The sequence below is a fragment of the Camelina sativa genome, chromosome 19, assembly GCF_030686135.1.
Source record: "Camelina sativa cultivar CO46 ecotype springtype chromosome 19, ASM3068613v1".
NCBI classification, from domain to species: Eukaryota; Viridiplantae; Streptophyta; class Magnoliopsida; order Brassicales; family Brassicaceae; genus Camelina; species Camelina sativa.
The window spans coordinates 27603993-27623220 of NC_141898.1; the positions used below are offsets into that span (position 1 = coordinate 27603993).

At 43.3% G+C, this 19228-nt stretch overlaps 1 non-coding gene across 1 annotated transcript; it reads left to right on the forward strand.

The window, feature by feature from the left end:
• Positions 1–17169: 17169 nt before the first annotated feature.
• On the forward strand, positions 17170–17276 carry LOC147921156 (small nucleolar RNA R71). The gene has a single exon (XR_015591823.1). It is a non-coding gene; the product is annotated as a small nucleolar RNA R71 (small nucleolar RNA).
• The last annotated feature ends 1952 nt before the right edge of the window (positions 17277–19228 follow it).

A 19228-nucleotide genomic window follows, 5' to 3' on the forward strand; every position in this document is an offset into this window, starting at 1 on the left:
AGAGGAGGAGCAAAGAGAACGCACACGCCAAGCTTTGCGGAGGCTGAAGCAGAAAGAGGTGAAGATTCCGGAAAGCTTTTCAAGGTCCTCTGCAAGATGAGCTTTGTAGGAACCCGTTTCCCGTGAAACAATGAAGCAGTTGGGAATCACAAGAGACGTCGAGTTCCTGTACGACATGTGCCACCTGGGAAAGTTGATGCGAACCAACCTCGAAGCTTATGAGGAGGAGACAGTTCACTTCCTCTCCACACTGTGGTTGCAATATTTTGAAGACCACCCGACCCTACTACCCAATGGGGGGATCGGGTTCATCACTTACTCCATGCGCAACAAGGAATACCGACTCACTTACAAGGAGATGGAGAAGCTGTATGGTTTCAAGGCTTGGACTGGAGAGAACATGGAAGTGAGCAAGGAGGAGATGAAGTCCCTATGGCTGAAAATAGGAGACAAGCTTCCCTACAAGTCTACAAGCTCAGAATCAGCTCAAATAAGGAGCCCCGTTTTGAGGTACTTTCACAAATCTCTAGTTTGCACCTTGTTCGCTAGAAAGGAGACTGGGAATGTGAATGACCATGAGCTCCAGCTGCTAGACATTTTCCTTGTGTGGAGTGTTAGACAATGCTAGGGATGGTACACCGCTAGTTGGAGATGTTGCAGACACTAGTATGGTCTTTGTGCTGCTCAACCAATTCCTTTACCTCAAGTCATGGGCTATGAAAACTGAGAGGAGGGATGGAGCTGGAGAGATCTCCATTGGAGGATTGGTCATACCGATCTTGGTAGCCTGCAATGTGCCCTTGAAGGGAGTGATACATGAGCCGAGGTGGCTAGACATCGACTACCTCACGCTGGCGAGATTTTTCGCTTATGAGAGGCCAAATGATATGTTCTTGTTCAAGTTTATCCATCCAGCTGCAGGGGGCGCCCAAATGATTCTACCGAACATTGTGTGTACCAAGGTCCGGCTAGGGAACGAGGGAGAGCAAGCAGAGCAAGGGCAGGGAGACAACTCGGATGAGTATGATTTTGAGGAGTATGTGTGCTCTCAAAAGCAACATGTTGGGGTGAGGCAAGATAAGGCAATCTGTTCCTCAGCTCCAAATTCAGCTTATCCACCCACATGGATGGGGAGGAGCGGACCATTAGGAGGAATGCGAGGATTAGCACCTCTAGAGCCCCACAGGGCATCCTCCTACGAGCCCCAGGCAGATGAGGGTGTCATGAGACCTGAAAGATTACGGAAAAGCCACTCAGACGCCTATCCGATACTTGACACGATGGGGTACATGATGCCTTATCCGATGCACCCATCGAGCACACATTTGGGTGAGTACTCAGGGGCTTTCCCTCCGCCTTACCAGATGCCGTATCAGATGCCCTACTCGATGCACCCTGCAATCCGCTATACGGGTGATCATTCCGGACCTCTCCCACCATATCCGTCGTACTACCCGATGCCCTACCCGATGAGCTACGCGAAGCCTTACCTGATCAACCCCTCGGATGCTAGTCCGAGCAAGTCGTTCGTGCGCATAACCGAGCTCTCTGATGAGCGAATCCTGGCGCCTTCTGAAGCCGGTGGCGACCCTGGCTACACGTTGGCGAGTATGGAGGCTACTACAACCTCCTTCTTCACCAAGACATGAGGTACCAAATAACATCGCATTTAGTTTTATTTCATTTTGTGTGATTCTTGGGTTATTTTTCAGACTTTTATGTACACAGGGACTGTGTAATTTAAGTTTGGGGGAGAGTCCTAGGATGTATATAACATTGTGTTTTATTTTCTTATTTCAAATTTTTGCATGCTAGTTTTCTTCATTTGAGTATGGATCTATTTTCATAAAAAACCCTAAAATTTTGAAAAATTTGAAAAAAAAAAAAAAAAAAAAGAGTGTTCATGTAGTTGCATTTTCATATTAGGATTGAGTCTAGATTGTTTCATATAAGATTGTTGCATATGCATTTTAGGGGACAATGATTAAAACCACCTTGTTTAAAGTCAAACCTTAGGATTGAAGCTATAGCCCTTAATCACAGTTCATTGTTGCTAGATCAGTCTTTAGAAAAAAATGAAAAATCTTTGTTTAAAACCTTGTGTCTTTTGAAAGCTTCCTCCACTTGCTTGAACATTGAATTATCTCTATATTATTGGACTTAACCTGAACTTAAATTGTCTTGCTTATAGAATTTGAATACTTGCTCATGGTAACTCTAAAATCGGGTTAACACACCATTTCTACCAATCTTTTCGTTTGACCCGATTCGTTTTCCCGTACCCTTGAACCCAAACCTTTCTTTCAAACCTTGTATTGAATCGTTGAGTGAGGCCTTTTCATTGTGCTATAGGTTGTGAAACCTTTAGAGTATTGAGAATGACAAAGAACTGGCTCTTGTTTTAGCTAAGTTTATTATCATTTGGACTAGCTAATAGGATCGGTTTTGAAAGATAAGTGGTTAGCATGATTATTTGGGATTGGGTTGAGGAATAAAAAAGAAAAAAAAGGGGAAAGTCCCTAAGGTCCAATTTAAGTAGCTCTAAGTCTCTAAGTAAAAAAAGAGAGAAAAAGATCTTGCTATAGTCTCCGAGAAAGAAAAAAAAAGAGAGAAAAAATATATAATAATTAGGAGTTAGCAATGAAAGAAAAAGATAAAAAAAGAGAGCTAGATGTCTAAAGTTTAGACCTTAGGGATTATAAAAAGGGGAGTTAGGATCAAGGATGTGGGTAGTTTAATTCTAGGGGGTTTAATAAAAAAATAAAAAAAAGTGAATGAGAAAAGAGTAGATTATCAAGAGCTAAGCTTTGTATGCCCTAATTGTTCTCAATCTTAGATAGTTTTCACAACTGTCTAGCATTCCTTCTTTTGAGAGTAAGCCACCCAAAGAAATTGTTTAAAACCACTCTACCAAAAGCCTTACCCTTGATTCACCCTCCATTCGCGAGAATTCGCCAAATGATTTAATGAATGTAAAAGAGATGTTCTTTTCAATCCCAAGTCCTTGCTGTTGGTTGGAGGATGAACTAGATCGATGCATGATGATAAGAATAGAAAAATATTGGTAAGTATGTTGATTGATCTTAGCACCATTAAATTATCTTTAATGACTATAGCTTGAATCCTTCGCTTAGCTCAAAAGGTTATGAGTCCCATTTTAGAACTGCACCCTCCTACTTCCTTGCTAGAGGACGAGCAAGATTTAAGTTTGGGGTCTGATAACTCTCTAATTTACATGTTTTAATCATCAATATTTGTCCATATTTTGCATTGTTTCTACCCTAACCTTAGCATTTATAGGTAATTTACTGTAGGAATCCACATTTAGGCCAGTTAGGGTGTTGCATTCTTGCATTTGCATATTTTGGATGAAAACAGGTGCTTAAGAGCCAAAAATGGAGAGAAACAAGGAAGAATCCGAGCATGTACCTGAAGGAGCTATGGAGCAGGAAGAACAGTCCGAACACCAACCCGATCAAAGAGGATCTAAGAACAGAAAGAACAATCCGAGGACCTACCCGAAGAGCAAACCGGGCACATCCTCATGCACCCCATCGAGCAGACCCTCGAGCAGGACTGGGAAGCTAGGGTTAATGGGTTTCCATATATAAACCCCCCTCTTCTTCCACTCGCCCTATCACGCCGCAAACCCTCAGAACAGAGAGAGAGAGCTTCTGGGAGAGAAACTGAGCGACTCAAAACTCTTTCTACATTTTGTTAGGATTTAATTTCATTTCTTTTTGCATTTTCGATTCTATACTCTTCCACTATATTCTATTTTTAATATAATGCAATTTTCTTTTATCTATGCTGTTGTGTTTAATGCAATGAGATCTGAGTAGTGAAACAATGTTTCTAGGGATGGGATAGACGATTTTGTGTTCTTGATCGATTAGGATGTCTTAGCTTGGTTGTTTATGATTTATATATTCCCTTCGAGATTGGTGTTCTTAATGCTGTCAACAGACCGAGAGGCTGAGATTATATCTAAGGCGTTTTACCACCAAGAGGTGTAGATGAAATGCTTGAATCAATTAATGCTAGAGATTTACTCACTTAGCCTAAGAGATTAGATGAGTAAGGGGTTCATTGACAATAATGAATCGGTTTCTATTGCCTGCTTGGTCATGTTTCTCCAACGAGAGTTGGGTAGAAGAGTGATTAAGGTTGATCGTTTCTATCACGAGAGTGTTTTCACAAGATTTTAGAGATTCATTGTCAAGGGAATATTTGCTTGAGGGATGTAAGACATTTGTATTGGTCAGGAATACTTAGGAGTCGATTATCCCATCCTTAGAAGCTTTCGTATTTTAATTGTTTGCATTTTCTTACCTTACTCGATCCCTTACCCGAATAGGTACAAGATCTCCTGCTTCGAGTATCCCTTCGAGTTGTTCTTGTTCATCTTGCTCACTCGATCATCCCCCCCCCCCGATCTTGTACTCGAATGCTTGCATCGAGTGCTTAGGTCGTGTGGTTCGTGTTTATTTGCTTTCTTTTGTTTATTTTTAGGATTTTTAGATCAAACCCAACTATTGCTTGGCTTGACTTGCATAGTTCTGATCATATCTTATCTGCTAACATAACAACCATTTGGATTGATAACCCTTTGTACTACAACTGCATAGGGAATTGATACCCTGGGTGAAAATCTTGTTATCAATGAGGGAGTGAGGCCGACCTCAGGGATTATGGTTATCTCAGCTGTGCAGGCAGAGAATATGATCATGAAGGGGCGAGAAGCGTATTTGGTTACGATTTTGATGCTGGAGTCTGTGGGGCAGGTTGGTGTGGGTGAGATCCCTGTGGTTTGGGAGTTTGTGGATGTTTTCCAGTCGTTGCAGGGGTTACCACCATCTCGGTCTGATCCCTTCACAACTGAGTTGGATCTAGGGACGACGCCATTGTCCAAGGTGCCCTAAAAGATCGCTCCAGCAGGGATGGCAGAACTTAAGAAGTAGTTGAAGGATTTGTTGGACAAGGAATTCATTTGTGCTAGTACTTCACCGTGGGAAGCGTCGGTGTTGTTTGTTAAGAAGTACAGAAGTTTCTGCTTGTGTGTGGATTATCGAGGTCTGAACCGAGTCACTCTGAAGAACAAGTACCCTCTTCCGCGAATTGATGAGTTGTAGGACCAGTTGAGGAATGCTACTTGGTTCTCCAGGATTGATTTGGCATCATGTTACTACTAGATTTTGATAGATGAGCTGGATGTCAGGAAGACAATTTTCAGGACGAGATATGCGCAATATGAGTTTGTGGTGATGTCCATTTGTTTGACCAATGCACCAGCTGCGTTTATGAGGTTGATGAACAGCGTATTCCAGGAGTCCTAAGGAGCATGAGATCCATCTGAGAGCAGTTCTGAAAAAGTTGGAGGAGTAAAAGCTTTTCGCTAATCTGAGCAAGTGTTGTTTCTAGCAGAGGGAGATGGGTTTCTTGGGTCATGCTGTTTCTGTAGCAGAAGTGTCTATGGATTGACATAGACCGCAGAACGCCATGGAGATCAGGAGTTTCCATGGGTTGGCAGGATACTACAAGAATTTTGTGAGAGGTCTTGTGAGTATGGCACAGCCGATGACTAAGCTGACAGGGATGGATGTGTCATTTGTGTGGTCGCCGGAGTGCGAGACGGCTTTCGAGAGCCTGAAGCAGATGTTGACTAGTACACCAGTATTGGTCTTGCCTGAGTATGATAAGCCATATGTGGTGTATACAGATACTTCCAGAGTTGGTTTGGGGTGTGTTCTGATGCAGGAGGGGAAGGTTATTGCCTATACTTCGTGGAAGTTGCTGAAGCATGAAGGAAACTACCCTACCCATGACTTGGAGATGGCAGTTGTAGTTTTCGCTTTGAAGATTTGGAAATCTTATCTTTATGGCGGAAAATTACAAGTGTACAGAGATCATAAGATTTTGAAGTATATCTTCACCCAGCCTGAAATGAACTTGAGGCGTAGGCGGTGGATGGAGTTGATAGCAGATAATGATCTGGATATAGCTTACCACATCGGTAAAGCTAAATTGGTAGCAGACGCTCTCAGCATGAAGCGGGGGGTTTCTGCTCCGGAGCAGGATATGGAGTCTCAGTTGAGTGAGATCAGTACTTTAAATTTATGTGCTATTTCTGGAGGGCGTTTCTGCCAGATCTGCCAGATTTGGGCATCCTTAGACAGATGGGCAGTCTGAGAGTACGATTCAGACTATGGAAGACTTTCTGAGGATGTGTGTGCTGGACTGAGGTGGTCACTAGGCCGATCACCTGAACCTGGTAGAGTTTGCTTACAACAACAGCTATCACGCGAGTATTGGTATGGCTTCTTATGAGGTGTTGTATGGGAGGCCATGTCACACACCAATATGCTGGACTCATGTGGGGGAGAGGAGCATATTGGATGCAAGTTTTGTTCAAGAGACTACGGAGAAGATCTGGGTGCTCAAGCTGAACATGAGAGAGGCTTAGGATCCGCAGAGGAGTCATGCTGATCAGAGGAGGAAGGATATTGAGTTCCAGGTGGATGGCAGGGTGTGCCTCAAGATGGCCATGTTGCGGGGTTCGAACAAGTCTATCTCATAGTCTAAGTTGAGTCCGAGGTACATTGGTCCGTTCAGGATTATGGAGCAGGTGGGACCAGTTGCATATAGGTTGAAGTTGTGAAACGACCCAGCCCTTTTTTTAATAATAAATAATAATAATAATAAATACTCTACAACTAGTAGTCTCATACTTGATACTAGGATTTTTGTGTGTCTATTCTGGCAGGTTCAATTAACCTTATGCAGTTGTAATACTTAAGGTGTCAATCCAGTTGCGAAACTTTACTAACAATTAAGATGCAATCAAGCAATCACAAGTCAAGGCAATTCAGAGAATGTTTTTATGTCTAACAATCCTAGAGAGATCAAAATGCAAAACGGAAACGAGTCACAGAACTAGAAACAAAAATGTATGACGAGAAACTAAAATGAATGAAAACGGAGACAAGTCTAAGCATGAACTAAAAAGCAAGAAACGAAACAATCTCAGGAATGTAATAAAAATCAGAAAGAAAGAAGTCCTAAAGATGGGAGTAATTGATGTTGGTGGAGTATCCTAGTCTATAGAGTGCTTAACATGCCACAAGCAAACCATCCCTAAACAATGAACATCACTTCTTAGCTAATCCAATCTCTTGACAAAATATAGACATATCAACTCCCCCAAACTTATTCTTTGGTTGCCCTCAATCAAACAATAAGGAATAGAGTATGGAAGAGAGGTGTGAAGATGGGGTCTCGGAACCTAAAACATGCTAAATAAAATAGTTAGAGTCAAGGTCCTTGTTTTTAGTTCTATGATGCATGGTGAAGGAACTTTATTTCTTTGATGTACACATGCAATCCTATCAACCACTCCCTTTAACATTCATTAACAAAGAACCATGAATCAAGCTAAGCAACGTCATTGAACTCATTTGGCTAGGGTAAAAGGTCAGAGACATAGATGATCTCCTTCTCAAGGGGTTTTATCAATATAGAACAAGGTTCTCTCACGAAAAGGAGTTGAGCGTAAGAGAAGGCTAAAGGTTGAAACCAACTGATACATACAAGAGCAGCGCCCTGTCTACCCAAAGAACATTCCAAACCGAAGTTTGTCCTATCTCTACCTTTCATCAGAAACCTCATCTCAAACCCATTCTTTCATTCTTTAGACTTGGTCTTAGGAGGAGTTCACTTCTTATCATTCTAGCGGATTGGGAAATCTTTATTATCAGTAAGGTTCTTTTTTCCTTTTCTTCTAAGGACTCTAGACATCTTAAACATTTTAATTTCTTTTCTTTGTCTAATCTTTTCATTTTATGCCCAGAACCAGTAACTCATTATTCTGCTCAACCCAAATCCTTTACTAGACTTGTAAACTTTGAAAACTCATCCCCTCCTAAAGACTTTCTACCCTTTACTTTCTTTTTACTCTTCACTTTTCTGCACAAATCGATACCCAATGCCCAAAATCGAGTTCTCACCTAGTCCTACTAGTCCGGATAATGTGAACTAGATCTACACAGGATCCTACTCTTGTCGGTTAGAACCTAACACTTTCTAACAAGCTCTACTCGGAAAAAGGCCTGACACTCAAGAATACAATTGGCTTGAAAGAAGGGTTGGTTAATGGTGCGGGGAACTGTTCCAAAGATGGGAATCAGCTACTTGAATTAACAAGGATGGTAAAAAGGAGAAAGATAATCAAAGTATGTAAGTGGTATCTATGAGTTCAATTTCAATGCATAACAGGATAATTGCAAGTCAGGATTAGGTTCAGGTAGATAGGGAATGATATCAATTCAAAACATGCTTCAATCTTACAATTTCAAGTTCAATCAACAAGCATCAAAGAACTAATAACAAGGGCCTTGATCCTATCCTATTGAATCCAACATGCTAACAAGGTTACAATCATCATCAACCCCTATGCTAAATGCAACAACCCTATATGAATAAACCTAGACTCGATCCTAATATGCAAGTGCAAACTACATGAGCACTCTGTTTTTGTGGAAATTTAATTATTATATTTTTTTTTTCAACATTTTTTTGGTTTTTCTATGCAAATAGATGAATGCAAACTCAAACATGATAAGATGCAAGAATTGGAATCACAAAAAACAACATCAGATACATCATCTCAAACCCTCCCCCAAATTTAAATTACACAGTCTCCTGTGTAAGAAAAATTTGCAGAAGGATTTGAGAATCACAACAAAAACAATGCATGAGTGAACTGGTATATACAAAGGAAAGGTAGGAGTAGCTCAGTCATAGAAAAAGGAGATTGAGCTCGCCCAAGGAGTTGGTGCGTGATACTGACTCTGTCTTCCACCTTGTTCTGGATCCGCAGGAGTGACCTCAGCTAGTTGGTCGACTTGCTGCTCAACCGCTTGCGTGTTCTGATACATGTTCGGCTGCTCGTCACACTGCATGTCATCGACTCTTGACTCACCATGGTCTAATACCAACACAACAACCTCGGTAGGATGATAATCACCTTGATGTTCGATCTGCTGCTCAACCCCGGGCATGCCCTGATAATCACCCTAAGCTTCATCTTGCTGCTCAACCATAACCTCATGCTCATCTCGAGCTGCAGAACGACGCGCTGACCGCCGACTTGAGGAGGCTCTGGAACCTCGTGAAATGCGTCTCTGTCTCTCCCTAGACTCGTGTGACGAGTGGTGTGAAGGAGCGGGTGAAAGCTGACGCTCTCGTGACACATATGAAGATTGATGTGTTGGGGAGGGAACCGGAGAGAGTGTTCTCTGACGAGTTGGCTCGAGTGTCACAGAGTCTCGTCCCGGCATGGGTCTGGTGTCCTCGGAGATAGACATAGGGACGACGGTAGTGGAAGTCGAGTAGCTAAACTTACGCATGAAGTTTTTCATTGTCTTGGTGAAGCTGCTGAACGCCTTGTCTTTGGCCTTCCCCCATCATTGAAGCTTGTTGAGGTGTTCATGAGCTGCTCTGACTCCCTTAGCCATTATTGGTTCTGAGTACTCTTCGAAGTGAAACTGTTCAGGGCGGTACTCAACTTCGTCCTCCTCCATCGGGTCTGCTCCTGCTTCTGCAATCTCTACCCGCGGCATCTCATCCCCAGATTCGTATAGAGTGTCCGTGGGAGGTATGAACTCTACATTTTCACCCCTCAAGATAGTAGTCAGCTCGATGCAAGGCAGGAGTAATCTCGAGGGACCGACCTTCGGATGCACAAACTTGTAAATCAGCCGTCCCTGCCTCAAACCCCGCTCCAGAGTGCGCAACTGCCACAGGTTGTTCGCGTCGATCCAGCGTGGTGAGTGTGGCTCGGATAGTAATGGAACACCAGCTGCCCCAAGAAACCAAGTCATCACGCCACCCATACACATCACTCCGGGAGAGTTGTTTCTGTTGAGTCTCAAGACCAAAGTCCTGTATGACATCATGTAGTTGAGGAGGTAGAGCGAGACGGAAGTGTTGGACATGTCACCTTGCAGCTCGGTGCCATCCATTACCGTGAATGAGAGTCCCTTGAGCGCTAGATCTATCATCTTGAGCTCGCCGTCCGTGATGTATCCCCTTAATCTCCTTGGCGTAGAATGCATTGGCCACTGCCTTCTAGAAGTAACGCAACACTAGGCTTCTCAGGTTCGTCACTTTCGTTTTCTATGAAGTTAATGTGGGCGTGCTTCCAATCATCGCCCAGAGTGCTGATATTTCGTTCTGAAAGTAAGGGTGTAGAACTAACCATGAACGCGAAATGTAATGTACCCCAGCCCTCCATCAGACATCATGCCTGGCTCATCCGCGTATAAGTGCATCTCCAAAGTAGAGAAAAACTGGATAGTCTCCTCTTTGTACCCATTCTTGGGGGTGTTCATGAGTCGCTCCAGATGGCATCGCCTAAATAAGTACTGAACATCCTCCACAATCCCGAGTTGCTCCATAGTCTCAACATGAGGGTATCTTGTTCCGCTGAATTCCAACTGCTGAAACAGCTCGTAATACTCCTTGGTAGTCAGTTTCGTCTCGGTTGATTACCCTCTTACGGATTTCCTGGGAGCTTGTGCGGAACGCGACCCAGGTTCTTCCTGTTTGTAATCACTGCCTTCCTCTCTTGAGTTAGAAGTCTGTGCCGGTCTCTTCCCGCGACTCTTGCTCTTAGTGAGTGGATTGGCTGGTCTGCTTGACCCCGCTGCTTGGCCTGAACCTCCAACAACTCCGCCGACCATGTTTTTCATTTCTAAGAAACGCCTCGTCATAGACTTAGGCGATGAGCGTTCTCCTGCCTTACAAACATAGGCATATCTCATTTCCTCTATTAGCTCAGCACTCTTTCTGCTCCACTGAGACATGATGAACTCAAACTCAAGCGTTAAAATGTTAGTTCACAAGTGACAAAAGCAATTATGAAGTTTAAAACTGAAAGTGTAAAGAGAAGATTATTCGATCTTGTGGGTGACAAGGTCGACTTGTTAGCTTGAACAAATGGTGGATAGCTCGATTGACAGTATGAGAGCGGCTCGAGAGAGAGAATTGTGAAAACGGCTCGAGAGAGGTGTTACGACTGAGGCTCGAGTCAAGCTTGATGTCATCGGCTCGATTGCGAGTGGTGGTTGAACTCTCCGGTGTGTGATACAGCTGCGGAGACGTGGTGGTGAAGACGACGACTTGAGTGGTGAGTGGAGATGGTGACGAGAGTGTAGGTCGAGAGGGATTGTGAGATTGGCTCGATTGTAGAGTCGTGAACGGGAGGCGAGGTCAGTCGGATCGTTGAGGCTCGAACGTATGGGTCGAGACCGACTCGAACGGAGTAGTTGGCTCGAGCGTGATGTGTAGCTTCACCAGTCGAGTGTGCAGCCTTGCCGGAGCAGGAGTCTTGTGAGAACGAAGATGTTGTCGGGCAAAGAGAGTGAGGAATGAGTGTTTGGTGTGGTTGGTGGGAGAGACTGAGAATGAAAGATTGATGAAGTAAAGTGAATGTCGTTGGGTGAGAGGAAAAAGGAGAGATGAGAAGTTGTTTAAAAAGAGAAGGAGGAGTGTGAGGATAGGGATGGTGGTGAGGTGAGGTGACAAAAAGGTGATGGTGAGTGGTTTGATATGTCTCAAGAAATGGAGCAAAAGAGATAGGAGTTGAGATGATGGGAGGGTTCACGTGGGAAAAGAAGAGAGTGGGGGAGGGTTCACGTGGGTAGAATAGGTGGTGAGAATAGGACATAAGTGGGGTATGGGGTGTGATAAAGATTCTCAGTCTGTATTTTCTTCTATTCCCCATGAGACCGACACACTCTTGATTCTGTTTCTCTCTTATAATTTTTTCTTCTCCTCCCTTTCTTTTATATCCTCAATCTCTTCTGTAAAACCCATCATACTAGACTTTACTCTAAATCCACTCGTTTAACTGCATATTTTTTTTATGTTGCTTAGACTCTCGTCTCTAGATTCCTGAACACTAGAAAACTAAAAACAAAAATTAGAAACACAAAGATCCTAAAAAAAAATAAAAAATATTTACAATGATACCTATGGGACTTCCTCCAAAGTGAGCTTGTTTAAAGTCCCTAGCTTGACTTTTCAGCTTTTTATGCTTTTGAGGGTTCATAGAGGAGCACATAAGACCCCTCTGGGCGGACTTGATCAGCTAAATATTTCTTGACTCTCTGACCATTTACAGTGAACTTGCTACCATCCTTATTCAGAAGAGTTATGGCTCCGTATGGCAGAACTTCCTTGACGTCAGAAGGTCCAGACCACCTAGACTTAAGCTTTCCAGGAAATAACTTAAGTTTGGAGTTGAAAAGCAAAACCTGATCTCTAGCCTTGAGCTCCTTGACAACAATTTTCTTATCATGAAAATTATGGGTTTTTTCTTTATAGATCTTTGAGCTCTCATAGGCATCAAGTCTGATTTCTTCCAACTCATGTAGATCAAGAGTCCTCTTACCCTGAGCTGTATCAATATCTAAGTTCAGCAACTTGATAGCCCAAAGCGCCTTGTACTCAACCTCTACAGGGAGATGACATGCTTTACCATATATCAGTTGAAATGGTGTTCTGCCTATTAGCGTCTTGAATGTTGTTCTGTATGCCCAGAGAGTCTCATCGAACTTGAAAGACCAATCTTTCTTCGAAACTCCAACAATCTTTGAAAGGATACCCTTGATCTGCTTATTCGAGACTTGAACCTGTATGCTGGTCTGAGGGTGATACGCAGTAGACACCTTGTGCTTGACCCCATACTTTCTCAGCATACTCTCAAACACCTTGTTGATGAAGTGAGTTCCACCATCACTGATCACTGCTCTGGGTATCCCATACCTTGGAAAAATTATACTTTTGAACAGCTTCAAAAAAACCTTGTGATCATTCGTAGGACTGGCAATGGCTTCGACCCACTTAGATACATAATCAACTGCCACCAGAATATAGACATTACCATTTGATGGAGGATTGAAAGGTCCCATGAAGTCTATACCCCCAAACATCAAATATCTCCACTTCCTGGATCGGATTCTGGGGCATCTCGTTCCTCCTTGTGATGTTGCCCATCCTCTGACAAGCGTCACACTTGGTGATGAAGCTGTGAGCATCTTTGAACAAGGTTGGCCACCAGAGACCTGCTTGAAGAACCTTTTGGGCTGTCTTGAATGTGGCGAAGTGACCTCCATAGTTGGAGCCGTGACAGTGCTCAAGCACTCCCTGCACTTCCCCTTCTGTTATGCATCTCCTGAACAAACCGTCAGAACCTCTTTTGTACAGGCCCAGAAGTAGTGGTTGACCTCTCTAAAAAACTTCTTCTTCTTGTAGGGATCCATGTCATCAGGAACTTCTCCATAGACCTTGTAATTCACAAAATCAGCATACCATGGTGCAGAGTCTGAAGTGATCACCATACAATTGATTTTTAGGTTTTCAACCCCTATGTCATGCATCTGCTCACAAACCTGGGCGAGCAAAAGTTGTTCCTCAGGCATTGAATCATCTATTGGAACAACATCTTCAATCCTCATTCTGGACAGGTGGTCCACAACTCCATTTTCTATGCCTTTCTTGTCAACAATCTCCATGTCAAACTCCTGAAGAAGCAGAATCCATCTCAACAGTCTTGGCTTGGTATCCTTTTTCGAATAGATGTGTCTCAGAGCAGCATGGTCGGTATACACTATGACTTTCGAACCCAAAAGGTAACTTCTGAATTTGTTGAATGCAAACACAACTGCTAGGAGTTCCTTCTTTGTGGTTGCATATCTTCCTTGAGTCTCGTCCATGGTGCGACTGGCGTAGTAGATGACATGAAGCTTCTTGTCAATTCGCTGTCCCAGAACTACTCCAACTGCGAAGTCTGAAGCATCATACATGATCTCAAAAGGGTGATCCCAATTTGGAGCTTGTACTATGGATGCTGAAACCAACACCTCATTGATCTTGCTGAAGGCTTCCAGACATGCTGCATCAAATTCGAACTCAACCTCCTTGCACAGCAACCTTGTGAATGGTCTTGCAATTTTTGAGAAGTCTTTAATGAATCTCCTGTAAAACCCAGCGTGTCCCAGAAAACTTATGATGTCCTTCACTGCCTTAGGCGGTTGAAGCTGAACCATGACCTCAATCTTTGCCTTGTCAGCCTCAATTCCTCTTTTAGAAATTTTGTGTCCCAGAACGATCCCTTCTTCAACCATGAAATGGGACTTCTCCCAGTTCAGCACCAGGTTCGTCTCCTCACATCGCGTCAATACCCTGCACAGATTTAACAAACAGGAGGAGAAAGTGGAACCGTATACAGAAAAGTCGTCCATAAACACTTCCACTGACTCCTCAATCAAATCCGAGAAAATCGATGTCATGCACCTTTGAAAGGTGGCAGGAGCGTTGCACAAACCAAATGGCATGCGTCTGTAGGCAAAAGTGCCATAAGGACAAGTAAATGTTGTCTCTTCCTGATCATTTGGGTGGATAGGGATTTGGAAGAATCCGATATACCCATCAAGGAAACAGTAATAAGGATGACTGGCTAGTCTTTCCAACATTTGATCAATGAAAGGAAGAGGAAAATGATATTTCCTAGATACAGCATTCAACTTCCTATAATCAATGCACATCCTATGTCCTGTGATGGTCCTAGTTGGGATTAGCTCATTTTTTTCATTTTTGATAACAGTGATTCCCCCCTTTTTATACACAGTGCATTGGAGATACCCAAGTACTATCAGAGATAGGATATATAACTCCAACATCAAGCAGTTTTAAGATTTCTTTCTTTACTACTTCCTTTAGGTTAGGATTCAATCTCCTTTGGGGTTCAATGCTAGCATAAGACTCATTTTCAAGATTGATTCTATGGATGCAAAGACTATGTGAGATTCCCTTGATATCATCTAAAGAATAACCTATAGCATTTCTATACTTTTTAAGCTCAGTTACTAGCAACCCCAATTCATCATCACTCAACCTAGCATTCACTATGACAGGATAAGTAGAATTAGTTCCTAGAAAAACGTACCTGAGTCCGGAAGGGAGAGTTTTGAGTTCTCTCTTTGGAGCTTTCAGTTCCAACCAGTCGTCAGCATGGGAGTCTGGAATGTTCATGGTCGAGTGGGAGGGGTGCGACTCGATCGAGCGGGACGTCGGTGTGTCGAGTCGGGTCTTAACATCGGTCGAGTGGGAGATATCACGTTCTGAACTCTCAGTCTCAACTGCACATACCTCCTCTGCGTCAGATAGCTGCTCGAATTCCTCTGGTCCATCCGTTTCTCTGTGGGAGTCTAGCAGAATCTTGTAACAAGTGGTCTCCTCATGCAGGAACCCTTTTTCTCCACTCTTGGTCAAAGCAGTCTTGAGATGATCCTCCTCAGCTAATTCCTCCAACAACTCATCAGCCAATTTATCCATCTCTTCAATGTAGAAGACTTGTCCTCCAATCGTTGGCTTCTTCAAGGTATCCTTGATGTCAAACTTCATAGTGAAGTCGTCGCCCAGATTAAGATAAATCTTGCCATTTCTGACATCAATGATGGCTCCAGCAGTCGCCAGGAATGGTCTTCCTAAGATCAGAGGATCTTTTGGTTCTTCATCCATCTCCAGAACCACAAAGTCGGTTGGCACTTCCACGTCTCTGATCCTGACGGGTAAGTCTTCTAAAATACCATTTGTAAGTCTCACTGATCTGTCTACAAGGATGAGAGAGATGTCGCAACCCTTGAACCTTGTAAAACCCAACCTCGTAGCAACAGAGAGTGGCATCAGATTAACTGAAGCACCAAGATCACATAGACACCTATCAAAAGACATAGGTCCAAGGGAGCAAGGTAGAGTGAATGATCTAGGATCTTTGAGCTTCTTGGGTACAACCTTCTTCTGGATGATTGCACTGCACTAAAGACTTAGTACCCCCATGCCTTGAACTTCTTTTGATCTCTCCATCACTAAATCCTTTAGGAATTTCTGGTAGTGAGGAACAAGTGCGAATGCATCCAGCAATGGCATCCTCAACTCAATCTCCTTGACTTGTTTTTCGAACAAGGCTTTGTACTTCTCAGTAACTGCTTGTTGAACCTCACTGGAAATGGTAGAGGAGGCTTGTATGGTGGAGGGATGAACCTCGCAGGTTTGTCAGCAGAAACAACAGGTTCCTTAACTGCTTCAGGTTCAGACTGCTTCACTGGCTCGATTGGATCTTTGACTGCTTCGACTGGATCCTTGATCTGAGCTTCATCTTGAACAAAATCCTCCCCATCTAATTCATCACTGTCCTCAGTGATGTCTGGAACTCCTTGCCTGGGAGGCAATGTTTTTCCACTTCTCAGCGTAATTGTGTTTGCAAACTCCTTGGGGTTTTGAACAGCCTTCCCTGGGAATTAGCCAGGCTTTGGTGCAGAACTAGAAGCGGATTGGCCTTCCATATACCTTATCTTCGAATTCAGAGCTTCAAATTTGACATTCAGATCATTGTATGAACATTCCATCCTCTGACTAAGGTCAGCAAACTTCTTAGCAGTATCCATAGATCCACTAGCTTGACCCTGAAGAAGTTGTTGCATCATTTGCTTCATTTCTTGATCGGGGGCTGGAGCAGACTGAACTGGTTGAGGGCGGAATCCTGGAGGTGGTCCTGAGGGAGCATGGTAACCTTTCTGGATTTGTTGTTTGGGTATGAATCCCTGATTCTAAGGCACAAAAGGTTTTTGCTGACCTTGTTGGTGCTGCTGAGGAGGGTACACCTGATCCTGTGGATTTGCAATGTTGGTGCTCTGGTAAGACAAATTGGGGTTCGTCTTATAGGGGTTGTAGCCCTTGTTGTAACCACCCTGATTTTGAACGTAGTTGATCTCCTCAGACTGCTCACCCTCCCCATCTTGAACTTGGAAAGGGTCATCCTCAGCTACGAAATGGACATGCTGCTGCTGACTTAGTAGGAGGCGGTCAAGCTTGTCATTGACATTCTTAAGGTCCCTCTTGTACTTCTCCTCAGACCCAGCTTCGCCGCGAACTGTGCGGTCATAGTCGTCATTGTAGTTGCCAACAGACTGGGCGAGATTCTTAACCAGTTCCCATCCTTCATCAACGTCTTTGTTGAGGAAATTACCGTTAGAAGTAGTGTCAAGCAGCATGCGAATTTTTGGAAGTACACCACGGTATAGAGTGCTTAGCATGGACTCGTTGGTGAAACCATGGTGTGGACACTGGCTGTGGTAACCCTTGAAACGCTCCCAGGCTTCACAGAATGATTCGGAGCTTTTCTGAGTAAAGCTAGAAATCTCATTCCTGAGACGTGCTGTTCTGGAATTGGAGAAGAACTTGGCCAAGAATGCTTTCTTGCAACCATCCCAGGTGGTGATTGATCCCTTAGGAAGGTTTTTCTCCCATTGATGAGCTTTGTCTCCCAGGGAGAATGGGAAGAGGCGCAACTTGTAACCATCCTCGCTCACGCCGTTGATCTTGGTGAGACTGCACAGACGGTCGAGCTCGTCCAAGTGGTCGAGTGGATCCTCTATAGGCAACCCGTGAAACTTGTTTCCTTGGATCATGGGGATCAGACCACTCTTGATTTCGAAATTGTTGTTCTGCACGGCGGGAAGGACGATTCCAGCACGCTGAGTATGAGTGTTCGGTGCATCCCCAACACCAATGTTTCGCGGTCTCAGATTTGGTCCATTCGGTTGTTCCATAGCGATTGGTGCGGGATGATCAGTGAGTTGACGAACTTGTCGTGGTCTTTGTAACCGATTGATGTCGTCGATAGCAGGAAGAAGATTTTGATGCCCTCTTGATCTGGTGTGCATGCAAGGTCGCAATCAATAGGTTCCTTAGATGCAAAAAAAACAAGCAAACAACCAAAACAAGTCAGTACTCAGAGTGATAAGTGTAACAGAACTTAATCTTGCAAAACTTGAAATCTTAAATGTAGCAAAATGAATCTCAAATGGCAACGGTGCCAAATTGATACTAGGATTTTTGTGTGTCTATCCTAGCAGGTTCAATTAACCTTTTGCAGTTGTAATACTTAAGGTGTCAATCCATAGGGAAACTCTACTAACAATTAAGATGCAATCAAGCAATTCACAAGTCAAGGCAATTCAGAGAATGGTTTTATGTCTAACAATCCTAGAGTGATCAAAATGCAAAACGGAAACGAGTCACATAACTAGAAACAAAAATGTATGACGAGAAACTAAAATGAATAAAAACGGAGACAAGTCTAAGCATGAACTAAAAAGCAAGAAACGAAACAATCTCAGGAATGTAATAAAAATCATAAGGAAAGAAGTCCTAAGGATGGGAGTAATTAATGTCGGTGGAGTATCCTAGTCTATAGAGTGCTTAACATGCCACAAGCAAACCATCCCTAAACAATGCACATCACTTCTTAGCTAATCCAATCTCTTAACAAAAGCTACTCAAACTCAACCACTTCCAAACCTAGCTCTCGCTAGAGAAACATGATCAAGCATGGCATGAAAAACAAGTTCATTCACGTCAACAAACATCCTAGACAACTAATCTCTTAGGCTAGGAACGTAAGTCTCTGGCACTAGTTGGTCAGACATTTCATCGAACAACTTTGGGTGCGGAAATGTCTAAACCTAGTTCCAATTGATCAGAGAGAAACTAGCATTTCTAACTCTAGTCCAGAAGGGAATCATACAATCAAAGCTCAAACACTCTACATCGTAAGATCCTCCACCTAATTTATCCCATCCTTAAGACTACCACACTACTCAGATCCGAAAATCATCATCAAGGATGCAAACATAGAAAACATTGAAACAAGCATTATTAGGTAGATAAAAATAAGATTAACAACTTTGTAGAAGGAATCAAATGAAAATACTCAATAAACTCCAAGATGTCGGATTACAAAGTCTCAGAACGTATATGGTGGCTAGGTAAAACCTTTAGGAAAAGAACAAAACGAAAACGAGATAAAAAATAAGATGTCTCAGCAAAAACTTAACAAAATGTATATATAGTAGTCCAACATGGAAAGCCCTAATACTTAAAACGACAAGGTAAAGCATCGGTTCGGTAATCTCCTGAAGCGTGTGAAACCAAACGTCTTTCTTCCTGACATGTGTGATCGAGTCTGTGCGCGTCGAATGGAATGCAATGTCATCATGGCTCGGACGGACGCTGGGGAGCATGGCTCGGACGGACGCGCTGGGGAGCATGGCTCGGACAGACGCGCTGGGGAGCATGGCTTGGACGGATGCACTGAGGAGCATGG